This window comes from Chiloscyllium punctatum, unplaced genomic scaffold, assembly GCF_047496795.1.
Source record: "Chiloscyllium punctatum isolate Juve2018m unplaced genomic scaffold, sChiPun1.3 scaffold_131, whole genome shotgun sequence".
In the NCBI taxonomy this organism is placed as follows: Eukaryota; Metazoa; Chordata; class Chondrichthyes; order Orectolobiformes; family Hemiscylliidae; genus Chiloscyllium; species Chiloscyllium punctatum.
This window is the reverse complement of record NW_027309865.1, coordinates 278,001-300,996: the sequence shown is the minus strand read 5'-3', so window position 1 is coordinate 300,996 and position 22,996 is coordinate 278,001. Positions and strand designations below refer to the sequence as shown.

The 22,996-nt window shown below is 45.4% G+C and overlaps 1 long non-coding RNA gene across 2 annotated transcripts; it reads right to left on the bottom strand.

Annotated features, from left to right (window-relative positions):
* Nucleotides 1-1,657: 1,657 nt before the first annotated feature.
* LOC140471628 (uncharacterized) lies at nucleotides 1,658-21,555 on the bottom strand. Of its 2 annotated transcripts, none has more exons than XR_011957117.1 (3): nucleotides 21,463-21,555; nucleotides 17,127-17,214; nucleotides 1,658-2,423 (listed from the first exon to the last, which is right to left on the bottom strand). It is a non-coding gene; the product is annotated as an uncharacterized lncRNA (long non-coding RNA). The 2 variants fall into 2 exon arrangements; XR_011957116.1 differs by lacking the exon at nucleotides 17,127-17,214 and adding an exon at nucleotides 5,617-5,703.
* Nucleotides 21,556-22,996: the final 1,441 nt, after the last annotated feature.

Here is a 22,996-nt window from a genome sequence, read left to right as displayed (position 1 = left end):
TGTATGTGAGGGTGGGAATGGATTTGTAAATATAAATACTCCAACCGAAACCCGTCACAGGTCAGGAGCTGTTTCTGCTCCTTTCATCACTCACAAGGAACAGGAAAGTAAAGGTTCAGTCACAATTCCTAAAGGAACATAGCGGTTATAATCACCAGGAAAGGCTGAACAGCTCAAAACGCTTTTCTCAAGAAAAGAGGAGGCTCAGAGACAGCCTGGTACAAGTAGAAAGCTTTGTGTTTGTGTTTTCAGAGATTTGTGGTTGAAGTCATTGGGTTGGAAGCATGCTTCATTGCACTAGATCATCAAAGGTGCTATCTAAATGTGCATCTTTCTATCTATCTATCTGAGTTAACAATCAGATGGACAGGTCATTGTCTGAGTATCTTACCAAATCCCTGATTGAATCTGCCTCCCCCCACAATCTCAGGTGCCTCACCACTCACTGTGTCACAGAGAAACTCTGCCGTTACAATGAGAACTGTCTTTGCTGTCACCTCTCCTCGTGTTTCCGCCTCATCCCCACTTCCCAGCTGCCTCTAGTCCACCCACATGGACATGTTGAAGAGCATGACAGGAGAAAGGATTGAAACCGAGAGTTCAATAGCCCGAATGAAAGTGGAAGAAGGAAATAAACGGGGATTGTGGATCCCAGGGGATACAGACTCAGTGATTCATCCTGCCCCCGAGACTCCAGCGGGTTCACGCTGGGTAGGATCTGTTCACCCCTCTGTGTGACAAGGGATTTGCGGCGTCTTCAACACGATTGAGAGCCCAGTGAGTGCTCACAGGGAAGTGGTCAACCCCCTGATCCGTGTGGACTGCAGGATTCTGATTCTGATGTTACTGTCCATCAGAGTCAGGAGTGGACCTTGTACATGATGACACTGCTGGAGGATTGATGGTGTTGTTGTTAATCACATTAACTGGGCTGGAGGTGACTGAACTTACATTGCCACTTTCTGAACCTCAGGATGTCTCTCTGGGCAGTAAGTCTCCACAAACAGCAATGTGACAATGAGCAGGGATCATCTGTTTTGATTTAAATTGTGATTGTAGCACGGCTGCTTCACAGCACCAGGCACAAGGTTGGAGTCCAGCCTTGTCCAACGGCTTGTGTGAAGTTCCCACATTCTCTCCACGTGCTCTGGCTTCCTCCCACAGTCCAAAGATGTGCAGGTTAGGTGGATCAGTTGTGCTAAATTGTTCACAGGATCCAGGATTGTGCAGACGAGGTGGATCAGCCATGGGAAATGCAGTGTTACAGGGATGGAGTGCTCTGGACGTGATGTTCTTTTGATGGTCGGTGGGGTCTGATGGGCCAATGCTCTCCTCCCACACTGTAGGGATTTTATTCTATGATTGAGGATAAAGGCTACACAGCAGGGTGTCCTTGGAGAAGGAGCATGTAGTGTGGATCAATGCCCTCAATGCCTTTAGATAGAGGTGGGCACCGCAGGGGATACAGTACTTTATCTCCACCCCTGCCCCCTCCCCACAACTCTACTTTGATTTAGTCCCTTCTCACTCTGTCACTTGTAATGGTTTGCTTGGCGCGTAATGGAGTTTGAGTTGCTGGAAAGTGACGGTGTCTGGGAATAGACAGGATTTTGTTTTACAGGAGGTTGAACGCTTTAAAACTGTTATATTCAAACAGTTCAATTTATTTTCTTTAATTTTGCTTGCGGTGCAAAAAGCTCTTACAACGTTTTAAAACCAAAATTTACAAACCTTGTGTTAAAGATAAATGTTAAATAAAATCCATCAAACCATCCCTCACTGAAAACTGTTGTGGAAGTGCAATCTCCTGGAGAATTCCTGCCCCCTTCTTCCTACCCGGGCTCCATGGCTATATACATACCTGGGAGATAGCAGCAGGAGGAGACCATTCAGCCTTTCAATCCTGCTCCACCATTCAATGGGAAACAGCTGACCATCCTGCTCAGTCTCCTGTTCCTGCTGCGTTCCAATCCCTTTTCATGACTTTACCTTGAAGAACTGTATCTAAGTCCTCCTTTGGCTTCACTGCCTTTTGTTCCAGTGACGTTGCTGTGTGGGTGTAGGCAGGGGTAATATGATGGTGCTCTTCCTGGAGGATGCACTCAGCATCCCTCATCACCCTGCAGTAACATCAACTGGGTTTCAGCAATGAGAGATAGAACCCATTTCCAGGATATGGACATCACTGGCTCAGTCAGCCTGTATTCCCCATCTCTAGTTACCCTTCAGAAGATGGGAACCTCTGCTGTCTTGAACCATTCACAGTCCATTTGGCGCAGATAGACCGACAATGCTGGGAGAGAGTGTTGCAGGATTTTGGCCGAGTGATTCTCCATCTTTGGTTCTTCAAATGCTGGTTAACTTTATCACAATCTGCACATGATTTTGAGATTTCAGTCTGCAAATCTTCACTATCTAGCACCCTGAATAAAGGAATATGTACAGATTAGAAATTCAGAACAGACAATTCTAGTTTCTGTGGAATATCTATATCCCCTTTCTTCCCCCAAAGCTGTAACCCTCCAGCCCACTTACTCTCTCCCACCATTCTGACTCTACTACCCGCTAATGTACACCCTCTACATTCTCATGGAGTAACTGATAAACAGATCCACGGCACCACTTCCCGTCCCTAGTTAGACTCTGCACCCTTTCTGGGTTCACTTCCTTTCCCTTCAGTTGCTGCAAGTCAATAATACAACAGCAGAATGAAACAAAATAAAACAGAAAGGGAGGTGGCAGATCCTGGACAGAAGAGGAACCTTCAGACTGGGAGAATGGGTCAGATTCTTCCTTGTTTCCCATTGGTCAATTCCCAGTGTTATGACAAGTTGCGAATGGAACTTGGTCCCATCTGGGTGTAGTGTCACTTTGACCCCCCCCCCCAACTGATCAATACCATCGGCAGATGCATCCCTTCTCCAGCCAATCACAGTGTGAAATGCTTTCCACTAGTTAACCCAAAGAACATGCTCCAAAACCCACCCACATTCTGTACATATACAGAATATACATATATTTCCCCACACACATGTGGTCCCTGCCTCAGGGACTGTGGGAGTTGTAGTCCCCATGAAGCCTCTAGAGACCTGTCCCTGGAAAGTGAAAGAAAGTGTGGGCTGGAGGGTGTTGCGTGTAGGATATCCATTCAGACACACAGGACATGTGGGCTGTCACTGGGATTTACTGAGACATCTGCTTAGACACCCGGACTTCTGACGTAAGGAATATACATTCAGCCAATTGTGGGGTGGGGAGGTTAATAATGGGCAGCAGATTTTAAGCAGAGGTGGCTCAGTGACTAGCACTGCTGCCTCACAGCGTTAGGGACCCGGGTTTGAATCCAGCGTTAGGCAACTGTGTGGAGTATACACATTCTCCCCATGTCTGCATGGTTTTGTTCGATGCTCCAGTTTCCTTCCACAGTCCAAAGATGTGCAGGTTAGGTGGATTGGTCAGGCCAAATTGCTCATAGGGTCCATGCATGTGCTGGTTAGGCAATTAGCCACAGGAGATGCAGGGTTACAGGGAATGAGTGGGTCTGAATGGGATGCTCATCATAGGGTTGGTGTGGAGTCGATGGATGAATACCCTGTTTCTGCACTATAGGGATTCTATTCTATTCTCATGAAGAAGAATGTACCTATCTCAATGTGTTGTGAATCTGTGGAATTCCCTATTCAAAATGCGGTGGATGCCAAGACGTGAGCCAATTTAATGAAGAGATACAGATTTTTAATTTGCAATGGGTTGAAGTGTGAGAGAGAGCAGGCGGGAAAATCCAGCTGAGATCGATGTGAGCTCAATCATCACCGAATTAAATGGTGGAGCTGGTTCGAAGGGCTGCATTGCCTCTCCTGTGCCCAGGGCTTATCTTCATACGGTAATAACCAGAAAGATGAATCCAAAACTCACCACCTTCACCAAAGGAGATTTTCAGAAACAGCAGGATAGTCAGGTGGATTAGCGTTCCAAACTTAGGTAGTGAGGAAGTGTGTAGGAGATAATGGTTTTGCAATTTTAAACTGAGGGGAGACAGTGATTTATGGTTTTAGACTGTGTAGTACATTCACACCGTCCAGAATACTCTGTTGTGAATATCTATCCTGGACTTTTTTTACAAAGCCAAGGTCACTGACAATGAAACCAAAACACCCAGGAAACATCACCTCCCCTCGTAATCTGATAAAGACTTGTCATTAATCTGGTTGAATTTAGAACACAGATGGAAAGCGGAAGATTAAATCTAATCCCAAGATCCTGTGCTTAAACAAAGGAGACTACAATAGGATGAGGCAGGAGTTGGCTAATGCAGACTGGAAGCAAAGACTTTACTGTGGGACAGTTCTCAGACAGTGGAGGAATATCAAAGTAATTTTTCAAATTTCTCCGCAAAAATATATATCAGTGAAAAGGAAGGACCAGGAAAAGGAGTAATCTGCCATGTCGAAGGAAATAAGGGAGTCTATGAAATTGAAGTCGAAGGCATACAAATTGGCAAAGACCAAGGATAAATTCGGAGATTGGAAAAACTTCCAAGCTCAACAGAAAAAGTGTGATGGAATTGGGGATAAAAAGTGATGAGTAGCTATGCCCAGGGACAGAATAGCAGTTTACCCTGCTAGAGGGAAACCTATTGTGTGGGGAACATATGGCCTCTGTAATTGTTGAAGCACGTAACTGTTACCATAGAGATAATCCTGATCAAGTTAAAAATCACAGCACACCCCAAAAGCTTGTACTTCCAAATAATCCTGTTGGACTATAACCTGGTGATGTGTGGTTTTTAACTTTGTCCACCCCACCCCAACCCCGGCTTCTCCACATCAGAATCCTGATAGAGAGCCCCACTGAAACTGAAGCACCTGTCAGGTACTTGAGGGAGCCACGGGGGCGTGGGGGAGGGGAGTGTGGTTTAACCACAGAGTGCTGAACTGAACTAGACTTTTGAACTGCCGTTGCCATGGAGATAATATTGAGAGACAGTCTGTATTCAAAGTCACAAACCACAAAAGGTATAAGAAGGGGAGCTGTACATCGGACAGGCGGGGAGTTACCTGATGCTGCCTGAAGGCATTTTGCATGTACACTATCCATGTACCTGCCATGTTTCATCAATAAAAGACTCAAAAAAGACCTCTCAGATTTCTGTGCCTAGTTATTCCTATCCAGCAGGGTTCAGGAATATGAGCACACAGCAGTCAGTCTTCACAGTGGAGAACACGAAGAGCATGCCAGTAATTGATAAGGAGACTGAGGAATGTGAAGACCAAGAAACAACCATTATCACGAAAGAGTGAGAGCTGGGCAAGCTAATGGAGATAAAGATAAACAAGTCTCATTGCCCTGATGGAATACATCCCAGGATACCAACAGAGTTAGGGGGAAAATTAGAAAATGCACTTAGAGTTGTAACGTCCTGCAGCAGAGACAGGCCCTTTGGCCCAAACTGGCCCATGCCAATCAGATTGTCCATCCACACTAACCCCATTTCCCTGCACTTGGCCCATCTGCTTCTGAAACTTTCCTATCCATGTATTTGTCCAAATGTCTTTTACATGTTGTTAATATACCCACCTCAACCACTTCCACTGGCAGCTCATTCCATATACATACCACCTTTGTGTAGAACAGTTGCCCCTCAGGTTCTCTTGTATTCTTTCTCCTCTACCTTTAACCTGATGCCCTCCAATCCTTGAGTCCCTGTGAAAAACACCGAGTGCATTCACCTTACCCATGCCTCTCATGGTCTTATACACTTCTATAAAATATTCCCCCGCAGTTTCCTCTGCTAAATAAAAGTGTCCTCACTTGTCCAACCTCTCCCTGTAACTCAGACCCCTGAGACCTGGCATCATCCTTGTAAATTTCTTCTTCACCTTTCCAGTTGAATAACTGAAACCTACACTGCATTCATCAAATTTCCCGTGTTTCCCCACGGCGCTGGAACCGATGTGACAACGCCAATGGATTACAATCAATGATCGATAATTCACTCCATTACAACAATCCCATTTTCATAGCTTTTTCCATGATGCAGGAATCCTTTTGTCTTTCTGGTTTCATGGCTAATTGTCCTCATACAAAACCAATCTGTGGCTTACCTGTTCCAGGGAAATGTGCCATGATTGTTTAGACTTTCAAAAACCAATGAAATCTCTCTCCATAGTCCCCACACTTACATGGACTTCGCTGTCTCAGTACTTTTTCCAGTCACTCAGACATTTGAAATATTCACCCACGGACAGAATACACCACCTTTCCATCCAGATGAAAAGGTCAATGATATTCAGATCGGCATGGATCCAGTAACATGAAGTTCAATTTGAATTTCTCAACTGCAAATCCCCCCTTTCAGTACTCTATAACAGAGAAAACAGAAAGTGCTGGAGATCCTCAGCAGGTCTGGCAGCATCTGAAATGGTAACAGATGCAGGAAACATTGCAGCCTTGAAGAAGTGTTTAGATGATCACACCAGGCACGTGCGCTTGATGACCATTATGGAGAAGATGGGGACAGGGATCCCTTTCTGGAAGAGCCTTGGTGAGACCACACCTGGAGTACTCTATACACCTTTGTTCCCCTTTTCCAAGGAAGGCTCTCCTGCTTATTGAGAGAGTGTAAAGGAGGATAACCAGATGAGTCCTGGGATGTGAAGATAGTTAAGGACTGCAGATGCTGGAAGTCAGAGTCTGTACAATATGGACCTGGGGAGGTGCAGGTCAGGCAACATCAGAGGAGCAGGAAGGTTGATGTTTTGGGTCGGGACCCTTTGTCAGTCTTGATAAATAGCCCTGACTGAAACGTCAACTTTCCAGCCCCATCGTATTCATGCTGGTCATCAAGCACCTATTTATGCTAGTCCCACGTTCTGGCACTCAGCGTGTAATCGATATTGTCCTGCTTGGTGTGATCATCTAAACACTTCTTCAAGGCTGCAATGTTTCCTGCATCTGTCACCATTTCAGATGCTGACAGATTTGCTGAGGATCTCCAGCACTTTCTGTTTTTATTGCAGATTTCCCCCATTTTGCTGAAGCACAGAGTCATAGACATGTAAACAGCTCCAGATTTTGTTGACTCACCTTCCTGGGATGTCAGGACTGATGGATGAAGAGGGACTCAATCTTCGTTTAATCCTCCTTTCCTTTGGCTTTCTGAGCCGCTAACTACATCACTAATATTCTACCTCCCATTCCCTGTCCTGAATCTGACCCATATAAGCCTACACTTTCGTTCCCATCTCCCTGCCAGTCTAGTTACAAACTCACCAATCGAACTGGCAAAATCCCCCACCAGATTTGTCTCAGCTCTGCCCAGGGGTAACCGGTCAGGCTGGTACAGGTCCCACCCAGAAACAGTCCCAGTGCCTGAAGAATCATAACCCTTCTGCGGTACACCATTTCCCCAGTCACACATCCAGCAGATCTACCTTCTCATTCCTGCTCTCATTAGCACATGGCACTGGAAGTAAGTCTGACATTATTACATTTCAGGAGCTACATTTTAATGCATCTCTGCTCTCCCTATGTCCATCTTTCAGGCCCTCAGCCCTCTGTTTAGCAATGTCCTTGGTATCTGTGTGTTGCACGACCATGGACTGTTTACCCTCCAGCTGCAGAATGTCCTGCAGCCACTCCATGATATCATGGATCTTGGCACCAGGGAGATTACATCCCATCCTGGATCCTTGTCTGTGGGCACAGAAGTGCCTGGCTGTACCCCTGATTATTGAATCCCCTGTCATTATAGCCCTGCCACTCTCATTCCTCTTGTTCTGATCAGCAGAGCTCTCTGTGGTGTCATGAACCTGGCTGATGCTGATTTCCCGAGAAGCCACCCCACCCATTCCCGCCCTTACAGAATCCCAAGCGGTATACAGTATCTGTATGAGAAGGGGATAACAACAGGGGACTCTTGTACTCACTTCCTGAGCCTTTTACTTGATCTGATGTTCACCCATTCCCTTTCTGCCTGTGTAACCCTCACCTGCAGTGTGACTAACTCACTAAACGTGCTGTCCATAACATTCTCAGTATTGCAGATGCTCCACAGTGAGTCCACTCACAGCTCCAGCTCTGAAAGGCAGTTTCCCAGTAGCTGCAGATGGGAACCCTTCCTGCACAAATAGCCGTCAGGGACACTGGAAGCTGCCCTTATTTCACACATTGTGCAAGAGGAACACACCACGGGTCTGAGGGCTCCTGTCACAACGTCTCTCTACATTCATCTAGTTACTCCCATTAAGAGAATTTAAATGAGTGAGTAACCTTCCTTCACTTCAAACATGTCCATTATTATAACAAAAAAAATCTTTACTTAAGCTGATATGTCATACTTTAAAAACTTAAATACTCCACAGGTATCACTGACAAATTGGCTATTCCCATTGGGACTGAATTTCTGAAAGGCCTGAACTAAAACGGAGTTTCAGCTTCACCTTCTCCCTGTCTCCCCTCACTATTTACACCCAACTCCAAAACACTCTCATTGAGCCAAGCAGCCCTCACAGTGCAGCCCTGTCATTTTCATTGTCTGCTCACACCTACACTGCCCTCAGCCTCCTGTACTGTTCTAATGCATCTCAATGGGAGCTCAGACCAGCATTGCATCTTTCAATTCATCCCTTTGTAACCCCAGAGTCAAAATGGACTTTAGCAGTTTCTGAATGAACAGACAGTTGTCAGAATCTGGAACGTTCCACCTGAAATGGTGCTGGAATTTGATTCCACGAGAAATTTGCAGAGAATTAGAAGTAGGGTGTTTACAGATTAACATTATAAAGTGGATGATTGAGACTAAATCTGACAGTTCCTGCAAAAAGGAGAGGTGGAATTTGGTTAAATCTGTGCTCTCTCTCACGCCAATACCTCCTTCCACAGCTGCAGGGCCAAGGATTGAACACACAGCCCAAGGGTGATCCAACCATGAACTTGAACATCTTTCTGCTTTTGGCTTGACAAAAATATTGAAGATATTTTCCCACAGACAGAACAGACAAACCTTTCTCATTCCACAGTTAAATGCCAATGATATTCAGATCCTGAGGACTCCGCTGACTGTAGAACCTTGTTTTTTTGAGATCCCAGTCTCAATTATTCTCAATTAATATCCTATAAAATGAATTCACAAAACAAAGCTCACAGTCAGTGCAAGATGAATAGTGAAGACAAACACTTCTCTCGGTATGTGTTTGATGTGTAAATGCTCCTCTTCAAATCGCCCCGCCCCCACCCAGGAAGAGGACATGTGCATGCTCCTTGCTGTACCTTGCCCCAAATAACGATGGCGGCTATAACCCAGGACTTCTCACTACCTGAGGCCCAAGCCATCTTCCCCTTTGCTGCAAACGTGGGACCAAGAGTTTCTAATTCAGACTAACGACTTGCAGAGTGTAAATAAACCCTCCCAGTCTACACGGATAAATTTCATCTGGTTTCTGCTGCCACTCTCCCCTTTCCTCCTCCTGCACACACCATGGGTTATCACGGGTCCAGTGACCCTTCCTCAGAACAGATGACAGCTGGGAAAATTAGAATCCCTTCAGGAAACAGGCCCTTTGGCCCAACAATTCCACACCCACCCTCCGAAGTTTATCCCACCCAGAGCCATTCTCCTATTCTATTAGTCTCCATTTCCCCCGAACTAATGCACATCCCTGAACCCTACAGGAACCTTAGCTGGGCCAATTCACCGAACCTACAGATCTTTGGACTAGAGGAGATAGGGGTTAAAGAGTAAATAATAGGTGGGGACAGAGCCCAAAGAGACACAGGAACATTTGGACAGATAAAGGAGTGGGAAGTTGTAAAGCTGTTAATGGAGGAGACAGGAACCTTCCAGCATCTCAGTGGCGGTGATGGAAATGGTGGCTGATGATCTACATTGTGCCTGCAAAAAAAGACCCTGAGCTTCCAGTTGCCTGCTCATTAACACACAAGACTGTTCCCTGTCCAACATCTCTGTCTCATGCTTATTGCAGTGTTCCAGTGAAGCTTGATGCAAGCTGGAAGAACACTTCAGAACATACCAAATGGCTTCCTATTTCAAGGACTGCAATTTCCCCTCACATATGGTTAACAATGCCCTCCAGTGTATCTCCTCCACTTCCCACACCACTGCCCTTGAACCCCACCCCTCCAAATGCAACAAAGATGGAATCCCACCATCCTCACCTTCCACCCAGATACAATGCATCATCCTCTGCTATTTCCACCATCAGATCCAACCCCCTGAGATATATTTCCCCTCCCCACCCCTTTCAGCATTCCACAGAGACCATACCTTCTGTGACTTCCACGTTAGATCCACGGTCCCCACCAACCCACCCTCCACCCCAAGCACCTTCGCTTGCCACTGCAAGAGGTGGAAAACCTGTGCCCACACCTTCCCTTTAACTCCATCCAAGGCACCACTGGATCCTCCCACATCCAGCAGAGATTTCCCTGCCCACCCAAACACCTCACCTATTGTGTCCCTTACTCTCAGGATGCCAAATTTTGGAATATTTCAGGGAACATTTCTGGGACACATGCACCAACCAACCCCACCGCCCTGTGATCGACCATTTCGCCTACCCCCCACCCCATCCACCACCACGCTGACAAGGACATGCAAGTCCTCCATCCCCAAATCCGAGCCACCCGACACCTGGAGGAAGAACACCTCATCTTCCACTTTGGGAACTTTCAAACACATGGCATCAAGGTTTCCTCATCTCCCACTCCGCAACTTATCTCAGATTCAACCCTCCAACTCGGCACTGGCCTCTTGAACAGTCCTACCTGCCCATCTTCCTTCCCAATTATTCATTCCACCCTCTCACCACTACCCTCCATCTACAACCACCTATTGCCTCCGAGCTCGCTTTCCCCAACCCCAAACACCCCTCCCTATTTATCTCTCAGCCGTATTCCACCACCCACATTTCTGATGAAGTGCTGACATTCCCAATACGTCAATTCTCCTGCTCCTTGGATGCTGCCTGACCTGCTGTGCTTTTCCAGCAGCACACTTTAACACAAGCTGGAAGATCGACACCTCATCTTCCACTTGGGGACCCTGCAACCCTCTGGCTTCAACATCAAATTCAATAATTTTAGGTCCTGAACTCTCCCACGTCCTGGTGTCTTTGCCCCCTACCCCACATACCAGGCCTTGTTGTTGCATAGCCTTCCAGTACACACTACCTATGGTTAGTCACTAACAGTCCCCATAAACAGCTATTCACCCTCCCCCCCGTCCGATCATTATTCACTCCTTTGTCCAACTGCTCCTATCTCTCTCTTCGGACTCTATCCCCACCTATCATTTACTCCTTAACCCCAACCTTCTGCATAAAAACAGACTTTTTTTTTCTCAGTAACGTCAGTTCCTGAGGAAGTGTCACGATCGAAAATGCGAACTGATTTCTTTTCACAGATGCTGCCAGATCTGCTGAGCTTTTCCAGTACCTTCTGGTTGTTGTGTGTGATTTACAGCATCCGCAGTTCTTTTGGTTCTAATTTACCCGGAGTATCTAATTCAGGTCTAGCAGACTGAAACAGTGTTTATCAACCTTCCCAGTCCACACTAACTCCATCTCTCTCCCAGTATCTGCTGTCTCTCCCACTCCTTCACATTCAGTCCCCCCTCACAGTGACACTGCGCCTGCAAAGCTGATGGTCAGGTGTTGGCCTGCTGGACCCACCCCTCATTCACTCCCATTGGCTGGAGGATCATGCCAACTCTCCTATTGGTCTGAAGCTATGTCAATCAGCCAGGCCCCATTGTGACCTGAGTGGTGGGATCCTCCCAGGTGCATCAGAGGCTGAGGGGTGACCTCATACAGGTTTATAAAACCATGAGGGGCCTGGGTAGGATAAATAGACAAGGTCATTTCCCTGGGGTCGGGGAGTCCAGAATGAGGGGGCATAGGTTTAAGGTGAGAGGGGAAGAATTTAAAATGGATCTGAGGGGCAATTTTTTTTCCCCACTGAGGTTGGTGCATGTATGGAATCTTCTGTCAGGAAGTGGACGATGTTGGTACAATTAAACCATTTGGCATTTGGATGGGTATATGAATAGGAAGGGTGTAGAGTGATATGTGCCAAGTGTTGGCAAATGGGTCTAGATTAGGTTGGGATATCTGGTCAGCATGGACCAGTTTAACCAAAGGGTTTATTTTCATGCTGTACATCTCAACGGCTCTGCCCTGTGATGGGCTTCATCATTCACAGTGAATGGGTCAGTATCACAGAACACAGGGACTGGAGGCTATTCAGCCCATTGGGGCTGTACTCTCTCCCTCTGGAGATGGTGCCAGTCTATCCCAACTCACCTCCCATTTGGACATAGCCCTCCAAATCCTTCCTTAAAAAAGTTACATTTCAAATTTGTTTTGACAATAACTACTGTATCTGCATCCAGCTGTCTTTTAAACTGTTCCAGATGCTCAGAACTTAGTGAGTAAAATAATCTTCACATTTTTCCTCTGCATTATTTGCCAGTTACCTGAAAATAGTTACTAAAAATTGTGACGTTAAAAATTTCTCACTCTGTCTCTCTGTAAATGAAATATCCTGGAAACAAATCAACTCCTGGTCGAAATCACTGCTTAACCTTCTCAGCTCCAAGGAGAATTGTCAGACCTTCTGCTAACTCTCCATAAAAGAGAAACCTATCTTAATTTTAAGTTATTAGTGCCAGAGAGATGTACAGCACAGAAACAGACCCTTCAGTCCAACTTGTCCATGCTGACCAGATATCCTAAATTAATCTCGTCCCACATGCCAGCCCTTGGCCCATAGACTTCGAAACCTTTCCCAATCACATATCCAGTGAGATGGCTTTTAAATGTTGTAACTGTACCAGCCTCCACACTTTCTCTGGCAGCTCATTCCATACACGTGCCACGTTCAGCTTGAAACTTTGCCCCTAATATCCCTTTTCAATCTTTTCCCTCACTCCTGTGCTTTCTGGTTTTGGACTCACCTAAACAGGAATAAGACCCTGGCTGTTTACACTATCCATGCCCCTAACGATTTTATCAACCTCTATTGTCACCTCTCAGCATCCGATTCTCCAGTGAGAACAGCCTCAGTCTATTCAGCCTCTCCCTATAAGCTCAATCCCTCAACCCTGGCAACATCTTTGCATCTTTTCTGAATCCTTTCAAGTTTCACAATATCATTCCAATAGCAGGGAGACCAGGAATGAAAGCAGAATTCCAGAAGTGGCTGAATGAATGTCCCGTACAGCCGCAAAATGACGTCACAACACCTGTACTCAATGCACTGACCAGTAAAGGCAATTACACCAAACATTTACTTCACTACCCTGCCGATCTATGGTTCCACTTTGAAGGAACTATGAACCTGCACTCCAAGATCTCTTATTTCAGCAACACTCCCCAGGGCCTTCCCATTAAGTGTAGAAGTCCTGCCTTGATTTGCTTTTCCAAAATGCAGAACCTCACATATATCTAAATTAAACTGAATCTGCCACTCCTCAGCCCATTTGATCGGAGTCTCATTGTACTTTCTGGTAACCTTGCTGTCCACTGCACCTCCAATTTTGGTGTCTATTGTAAACCTACTAACCATAGCTCCTATATTCACATAGAAATCATTTATATAAATGGCAAAAAGCAGTGGACCCAGCACCCAATCTAACAGCATATTGCTCATCACAGGCTTCCAGTCCAAAAAGTACCCTCCACTATGACACTGACTGCTCAGTGAGGTTAGAGCTCATGGAATACAGGGAGATCTAACCATTTGGATACAGAACTGGCTCAAAGACAGAAGACAGAGGGTGGTGATGGAGGGTCGCTTTTCAGACTGGAGGCCTGTGACGAGTGGAGTGTTACAAGGTTCAGTGTTGGATCCACTACCTTTCATAATTTATATCAATGACTTGGATGTGAACATAGGAGGTTTAGTTAGTGAGATGACACCAAAACTGGAGGTGTAGTGGACAGTGAAAAAGGTTACCTCAGAGTACAATGGGATCTTGATCAGATGGGTGAATGGGCTGAGGAGTGGTATTTTGGGAAAGCAAATCTTAGCAAGACGTATACACTTAATGATAAGGTCCTGAGGAGTGTTACTGAATAAAGAGACCTTGGAGTGCAGGTAGATAGGATAGTGAAGGTGGCATTTGGTATGCTTTCCTTTATCGGACAAAGTATACAGTACAGGAGGTGAGGTCATGTTGTGGCTGTACAGGATATTGGTTCGGCCACTTTTGGAACGTTGCGTACAAATCTGGTCACCCTCCTATTGGAAGGATTTTGTGAAACTTGAAAGGGTTCAGGAAAGATTTACAAGAATGTTGCCAGGATTGGAGGATTTGAGCTCGGCTGGGGGTTGAATAGAGGTTGAATAGATTGGGGCTGTTTTCCCTGCAGCGTCGGAGGCTGAGAGGTGATCTTATCGATGCATATCAAAACATGGAGGTGCATGGATAGGATAAATAGACAAAGTCTTTTCCCTGGCATGGGGGATCCCAGCACGAGAGGGCATAGGTTTATGGTACGAGGGGAAAGACTTTAAAGAGACTTGAGAGAGAACGTTTTCACACAGAGGGTGGTACGTGTATGGAATGTGCTGCCAGAGGAAGTGGTGGAGGCCATTATGATTGCAACATTTAAAAGGCATCTTCATGTGTATATGAATAGGAAGGATATGGGCCGGGTGCTGACAGGTGGGACTAGATTGCATTGGGATATCTGATCAGCATGTACTGGTTGGACTGACGGGTCTCTGTTTCTGTGCTGTCCATCTATGACTCTTTGACCTTCCAGCCAATTCCGTATCCAAACAGCTAGTTCCGCCAGAATTCTATGGTACTGAACCTGCTAACCAGTGTGTTATGTGAAACTCTGTCTTTCTCAAGTCCAAGTTACTGATTTCAATGCACAGAGCCATGCTGACTCTCCCTAATTATTTCTTGCCTTTCCAATGACATGTAAATCCTGTCCCTGAGAATCCCTTCCAACAACTTCTCTGCCACTGACTTCAGGCTCACCTGTTTATAGTTCCCTGGCTTTTCCTTACCACATCTCTCAAATAATGGCGCCAGTCTTCCAGCACCTCACTTGTGGTGTTTGATGATACAAATATCGCAGCGAGGGGCCCAGCAAAAGCTTTTCTAATTACCCACAAAGTTCTGGGATACACCTGATCAGATTCCAGGGATTAATCTACCTTTATGCATTTTAAGTCATCCAGTACCTCATCCTCTGTAACATGTACACTTGCCAAGTTATCACTATTTATTTCTCCAACTTCTCTAACTTTCATATCCCCTTTCAGTAAAATCTGACATGAAATACTTAGAATCTCTCCCACCTCCTGCTGTTCCATAGACAGTCTTGTTGATCTTTGAGGTTCGCTATTCTCTGCCTCCTTATTCTTTTGTCTTTAGTGTATTTGTAGATTCTCTTTGGTTTTTCCTTAAACCTATTTCCCAAAGCTATCTCATGTCCTCTTTTCTGCATCCTGGTTTCCTGCGAGTATACTCCTACTGCCCTTATAGTCCTCTAGGGACTCACTCAAACCACATGGTCTGTACCTGCCTTATCCTTTCTTCATTTTCTTGATCAGAGCTTCAATTTCTCAGATCACGCAGCATTATCGACGCCTCCCAGCCTTGGCCTTAACGGGAACTTACTATCTGCGTACTCTCATTGCAGCAGGCCTATGGAGGCAATGGCAGATGATGACAGAGAAACAATCATTATCAGTAAAGAGGTCGGGTTGGGAAAGGGAACAACTCATCCTTATCTCTATAATTCCTCTCTAGCCTCAGAACTATCACGATCTCTGGTATCAAAAACATCTCAATCAATGCAACATCTTCCAATCTCAAATCTCCTCCAGTCTCAACACCCTCCCTATCTTTAATCTTGTCCACCCTCTCAAATCTCTGCGATGTGCCTTTCTTTAATTCCAACCTTCAGGATAACCCATTTTTATTTCAGATTCCTGAACCCTGAGCTCCACAATGTCCCGCTTAACCTCTGTCACATTTTCCTCCAAAAAAAAACATTAATCAATCATGTATTCTAATATCACCTTCTCTGACCTGGTTTCTATTGTGGCTTGTCATATTCCTATATTATGCATCTGTGGTCGACATGACAGAAAACGTTTTTGTGGTCCATTGGGTTTATGCTGTAAAGAAACCTCCCAGCTCACTATTTTAATCCCATTTTCCAGCACTGAGCCCATAGACCTGTCAGCCTTGGCCTTGCAAGTGTGTTCCTAAATATATCTGAAATGCCATCGGGATTTCTGTCTCTCACTCACTTCCAGACAGTGAGGTTTAGTGGGACTTTTGCTCTATGATATCACCCACAGGAACACAGAGCAGCTGGGTCTGTGCGAACCACAGATCGCCCACACATTGGGAAGGATGGCAGGGTCCCTGAGAGGGAGCACAGGAGAGTTACCAGGATAGTTCAAGGAATGGGGGATTTTAGTTGGAGAATTTGTGGGGCTTTTTTAACATTAATTACTCATGTGACATGTGTGTTGCTAATACACATCAAGAATAACCATCCACAATTAATGGACTCTCCTTTTCAACCTATCCCCTTTCTTGCGCTGTGGTAACCTTCAGGTTAACCACCACCGACATCTCTCTAATGAGAGAGCAGTCCTATGGTCTGGGAGGACAATGCTGACTTGATCTTTCACACAGAGATGCCACTGTCCCTCGAGGGTGGGGAGAGAGAATGCTGAAGGTGGTGGATGGGAAAACACTCAGGTACAGTGCTTTATCATGGAGGATGTTCAATTTCTTTAATATTGTTGCGCGGGGGGGGGGGGGGGGTGCACTGATGCAGGCAAGTGGAGAATGTTCCAACACAATCCTGATGTGTACCTTATAGAGAGCAAACAGACATTGGGGAATCAGCGGTTTGGAAAAACAGAGTATTATCCTTGTAGCAAAGGAAATTGTGGGGAGCTGTGACAGAGCGGTTTACAAAAGTTACACATTATAATAATAAACCTTATTATTATACAAGGATTACAGGACACATGTTGAAGATTTGGGAAGATCTATTGAGAGGATGGTTTGATTCAAAGGAGAACTTTTATTCAGCAAATGGTATTGATCTGGAACACAATACCCTCACACAATATGAATATCCAGGTCCTGAAGTATTGAGTAATTCTGTCAGAGTTTGGCGTTACAATGACTGAGATGACCATCTGAATGTACACCTGTAATACAAGTTTGTAAAATCCGTCACTGTCAGTTCAAGTTTGAAACTTATACAATCCCCTCCTCCTGGCATAGGATGATTAGATTACTTACAGTGTGGAAACAGGCCTTTCAGCCCAACAAGTCCACACTGACGCACAACCCACCCATTCCCCTACATTTACCCCTTTACCTAACAATATGGGCAATTTAGCATGGCCAATTCACCTGACCTGCACATCTTTGGACTGTGGGAGGAAACCAGAGCACCCAGAGGAAACCACACAGACACGGGGAGAATGTGCAAACTCCACAGAGTCAGTCACCTGAGGCGGGAATTGTACCTGAGTCTCTGGCGCTGTGAGGCAGGAGTGCTAACCACTGTGCCACCATGCCGTCCTGACTGTACACATTACCCCTGGTGGAGGTCAGCAGGCAATTCAGGGGCAAATCTGTGTGGGTTTCTATGAGTTTCCACCTTGGGACTTCATGTGACTGAACATGAGACAGAATGATCCAAGATTCAGTCAGATATGGAGAGCAGGATTTGCTTCCTTTTCTTTCTTCTGTGCTGCCGCTGTGCCTCCACAATAAGACATGGGGTGTGAAAGGCCCATGCACCTTGATGGGCAAGTTGTCTCCATGCTCACCAAGGGGCAGCAAGCTCCTCCCAGTCATTAAACAGAGTATCCCTGAAAACATAGCAACTGAGCATGATTCCCACTGCCCAGTGCTCCCAGTAAATGTTTCAAAAAATGAGGGGGAAAATCTAGAAAAGGCATAACAGGAATGTTCCAAGAGGATTATAAACAGTTTACAGAGAGATATTCACAGGAAAAGTGTGCAACAAGTTGGCAAATGGAGCATAACTTGGGATAAACTGTAGAAAGCTGCACCAGAATGGGACGGGGGGGGGGGGGGGGGGGGGAGGGGGGGGAATGAGCAGGAAACACAAAGCTAGCACACAGTTACAACGTGGAATCAGGAAAGGGAATGGAATACTGTCCCTTATTTCAAAGAGTTTTCAATATAAGAGTTTGGAGTATATACCTTAGGGCAACTAAACAAATGGCGAGTGAGAACACAACTGGAGTAACATGAACAGATTTGGTCGCTTTAGTTAACGAAACAGAGCAGTTTATTGGAGGCATTTGAGAGAAGATCCTTTTTGAAGGGATTATCCTGTAAATAAAGGCTGAACAAGTTGGGAATCTACTCACTGGACTTTGAGAGCTGATCTCTGAAACATACAGGATTCTGTCGAGGTTTGACAGGGTAAATATGGAGAGGATGTGTCCCATTACAGGTGAGTCTTGAACCAGATTCTGGATCAGTCGCGGAATCAAGGGCTCTGTTTCAGATTTGTCAAGTTAAAGGCAACACCGACACAGGTTAGGGTTTCAGTAGCAATGGAGCTGGGGTGAGAAGGAGATAAGCAACGTTTAAGAGATTGGAATTCCTGATGTTTGTGATTGTATAGATGTCTGATCAGAAGGTCACCTTGGGGTCAGATATGAAAACAATATTGTGAAGAATGTAGTTCTGCCTCAGCCACCTCCCAGTGAGAGGGAGGGACACAGCAGTAAGGGAAATGTATTTGGAATAACAACTGAAGGCAATGGGTTTAACAATTACAGTGTTTCATTGGAGTGAATTGCAGCTAATCGAAGCGTGGTAAGCAGTTTGATAACTGAGTAATAGTGGGGTAATGGAGAGGGATGATGGGGAGGGAGAGCTGGACATTGTCAGTGTACATGTGAAACCTAACACGGTGCTTTTGGGCGATGTTACCTCCTGGCAGTGTGTAGGTGAGAAACAGGACGGACCAAGGATAGATCCTGGAGGGACACCAAATACAATGAATTCAGAAAGGAAAGGGAGAGTGGAGACGGAGCAGGATTTTCCAATGATGGTGACGCCAAATATTAGGATTTAGCAGAATGGGAGAGAAGGACCTAACCAAAAAAGACAGACAGACAGATCATGGAACAATATCTGTGAATTGCAAGGTGGGGGTGCGGGGGGTGTGGGGTGGTCACAAGCAGGAGGATTAGACAGAGATTTGGAATGTCCATGATTTAGCTACACTAGGGTAAATGGTCAAGATGACCTCTAATAAGGCTTTACAAAGGACTCGAGGAAATGCAAGTTTAGGACTAAAATGAGGAGCACCCTTGTGAGGCAGTTTGGCTTGGTGGGCGAGTGGAGAGGGAGGGAAGAAGCAGAGGCAGCTGATCGGATTATCTCAATGTTATTGACAGAGAAACTCCATGTGCTCCTCACTCTTGTTGTTGGAGGGGAGGATGGAGGAGACAGGATAATGGACAGTGTTTTTATGTCCAAAACAATAAACAAAACCTGTGATAGTGATTCTAAAAATAAGTGAACAAACCTGTCGTATTTATCATTTATCAAGAATATTAAAATATACAACTGAAGTTCAGGTTTGAATCCCAAAATCGGTAGAGGTTGGCTCTGAAGTCAAGAAAAGGATAACTGGAATGAAGAATCTACTGTTTGCCATGGAACCATTGGGGATGTTTTTCTACCATTGACAATGTCCTTGAGGGAAAGAAACCCGACAGTGGCCCATCAAGTCACTCATTGTATTAATCACTACACAGTCTCAACAAAGGAATGAAACTGGATGGACCACATTACATCTACCAATGCACTAGCAAATACAACCACAAAATCAGCCCGCTTGACCCTGCAACTTCTGCCTCACTGCGGGCCAACAACAGCAGAACTGTACTCCAGCCCAATCTGAAATCTCATGGCCTGATATCCACCACTCAACCATTAACATCAAGCCTGGGGAACCAACCCTGGTTCAATGGTGAATGCAGGAGGGCATGCCAGGAGCAGTACAAGGCATACCTAAAAATGAGGTGCCAACCTGGTGCAGCGACCAAACCTGCATGCCAAACAGCACAAGCAACACCAAATAGAACTAAGTGATCCCATAACCAACAGATGAGATCGGAGTTCTGCAGTTCTGCCACACCAAGTCAAGAATAGTGATGGACAATTAAACAACTCACTGGAGGAAGCATCACAGATATCCCCACCCTTACAGATGGAGGGGTCTCACACATTCATGCAACAGATAAGAGGACAGCATTAGCAGCGATTTTCAGCCAGCAGTGCCAAGTGGATGAGCCTTCTCCATTGGTCCCTGACATCACAGATATGAATCGACTTGGTTGAAAACTCATTTCCAATCAGATCAAGAAATGGATAAGCAGTGTAAAGGTATGGGCCCTGCCAATATTCTGGCAATAATACTGTTGGCTGTGCTCCAGAAATTGCTGCCCACCAAGGCAAGTACTGCTCCAACATTGGCACCTACTGACTTTGTGGAACATTGCTCAGGCATGTTCCAACACAAAAACACAGGGCAGATCCAACTCAGCCAATTCCCCTCCATCAGCCCACACTCGCTCAGCAGTGAAGTGATGGAAGGTGTCATCAACACTGCTGTCAAGCAACTGCTCAGCAATAACCTGCTCAGCGATGCCCAGTTTGGGTTCTGCCAGGGCCACTCAGTTCCTGAGCTCGTTACAGACTTGATTCACAAACTGATAAACAGCTGAATGAGGTGAGGCTGAGGCCAGACCCCCTCCAAGACCACTATTTCGACTTCAGTGATATCACCTGACCTCACCACAGTCTCGGCTCATTTGCTGAAACTCTCATTCATTCCTTTTGTTAATCTAGATTTCATTATCTAAACCCACTCCTGGCCAGCATCCCACATTCACCCTCCCTATAATCTCCAGAATATTGAAAACTCTACTGCCGATGTGCTCACTTGTACCAAAACTGATCATTGCTGATCAATCAAAAGACTCCCATTTGCAAGCAACAACAATTTACTTTCGCACCTTTGAATTAATTCCTGGCTGTAATCATTCCTATCTCCCTGCACCACACACCCTTTCATATCTCAATAACTCATTTTAGTTCAGACTCTCAATGATGTGTTTATTTTTGAGTTCACCTGTGTGACTGTTTCTACAGATTCCAAGGGAACATGGTGTGGAATCCCCACTCTGACTCTCTAAGATCTACTTTCTTCCTTTAAGGCATTCTTGAAAAACTGCTTATTTGGCAATCGTTTTGGTCACTGGACACAATATTCTCCAGCTGTAGCCTTATGTCAAAACTTCTCAATAATATTTTTGTGAAATTAAAACCATGATGATTTGTACAGATATCTTCTACTCTTCAATATCGCTGAGTGAATAATCTGTAATGACTCTTACCCAACCACGTTGTGGGAGCACCTTCACCATACAAACTGCAGCAGTACAAGGCAGTCAAACATCACCCTCTCCACAGGCAACAAGGCTTTGGCATTGATCGCTGGTTTCTGTGGAAGGAGAAATACACAGTTGATGTTTCAGGGAGTGCAATATGAATTACAGGGAATGAAAATGGTGCAGAATTTGACTGTTAAATTGAAGGAAAATGCACTCGCTTATTGGAAAAAAGAATTCTTGACTGTCAAAGATATTGTGGAAAAAATAACCTGATAATGGAACAGCATATGGTCAGGAGCCGGGCAGCAGTGGACAATTCATTTACATTCCTGAAGAAGGGCTTATGCCCAAAACGTTGATACGCCTGCTCCTCGGATGCTGCCTGGCCTGCTGTGTTTTTCCAGCTCTACATTTTTCAATTCATTTACAAAACAGCTGTGAAAGTAATAGTAAAATACTATACAGAGCAAAAATACAAACATGAGAGACTGAGGAAGCTAGATACTGAACAAGTGGACATCAGAGAACCCAGAGGTGAACCAGAGCAGAGTTCACTTTTATGATCCCACAGTCAAAGATGTCGAGCACAGAAATAGACTTTTTTCGGTCCAACCTATGCCAACCAGATATCCTAACCTAATCAACCTAAATTAAATCCTTTTTGCCACTTCTCAGCCCATTGGCCCATCTGATCAATATCCCACTGTAGTCGGAGATAACCTCCTTCATTGTCCACAATACCTCCAATTTTGGTGTCACCTGCAAACTTACTAACTATACGGCCTCTATTCACATCCAAATCATTTAAATGAATGACGAAACAAATCCAGAAAAAAGTCAATTTCTCTGGGTTTGAATGTGCTCTGTGTAAATCCTGCCCTCTGACTCTTTTTACCAGGGAAGGCTGTACATACATCCCTCTGAACTTTGCCCCCTACAAAGCTGGCGGCCGCGCACGTGTCCAGTGAATCATTGCCCCGAATAAAGATGGCGGCGCTCACTCGGGCCGATTACTCAACGAGGCATATTCCCGTTTGCTGCAAAAACGGAACTGTACGTTTCAAATTGGTATTTTCCGATGTGTACCAAATGATTGTAAAACCTCTCAGACCATACCAACACCATTTCCCTCCCGCTTCCTGCTGTTTATTTCTTTCCTTACCGACAGCTCTCCGCACACACACACATTCCGAACATCCGCGCCGACCGCGAGGATGATCACGTGGTATAGTCTAGTCCCGTCCTTATTCCCTGATTGGCCGGAGGACCAACTGCCCCGCCAGGTCCTCCAGCTCCGCCCCTGCCTTTCCATTGGTCCGCCGCTGACATCAATCACACCTGTCGATGCCAACCAGATATCCTAACCTAATCTATCTATATTAATTCCTATCTGCCTGTCCTCAGCCCATTGGCCCATCTGATCAATATCCCATTGTATTCTGAGATAACCTTCTTCATTGTCCACAATACCAACTGTTGGCTGAAGCTTGTGCACTGCTTCGTGGCTTTTGTTGCTGTTTCTCAATTACAAGAGTGA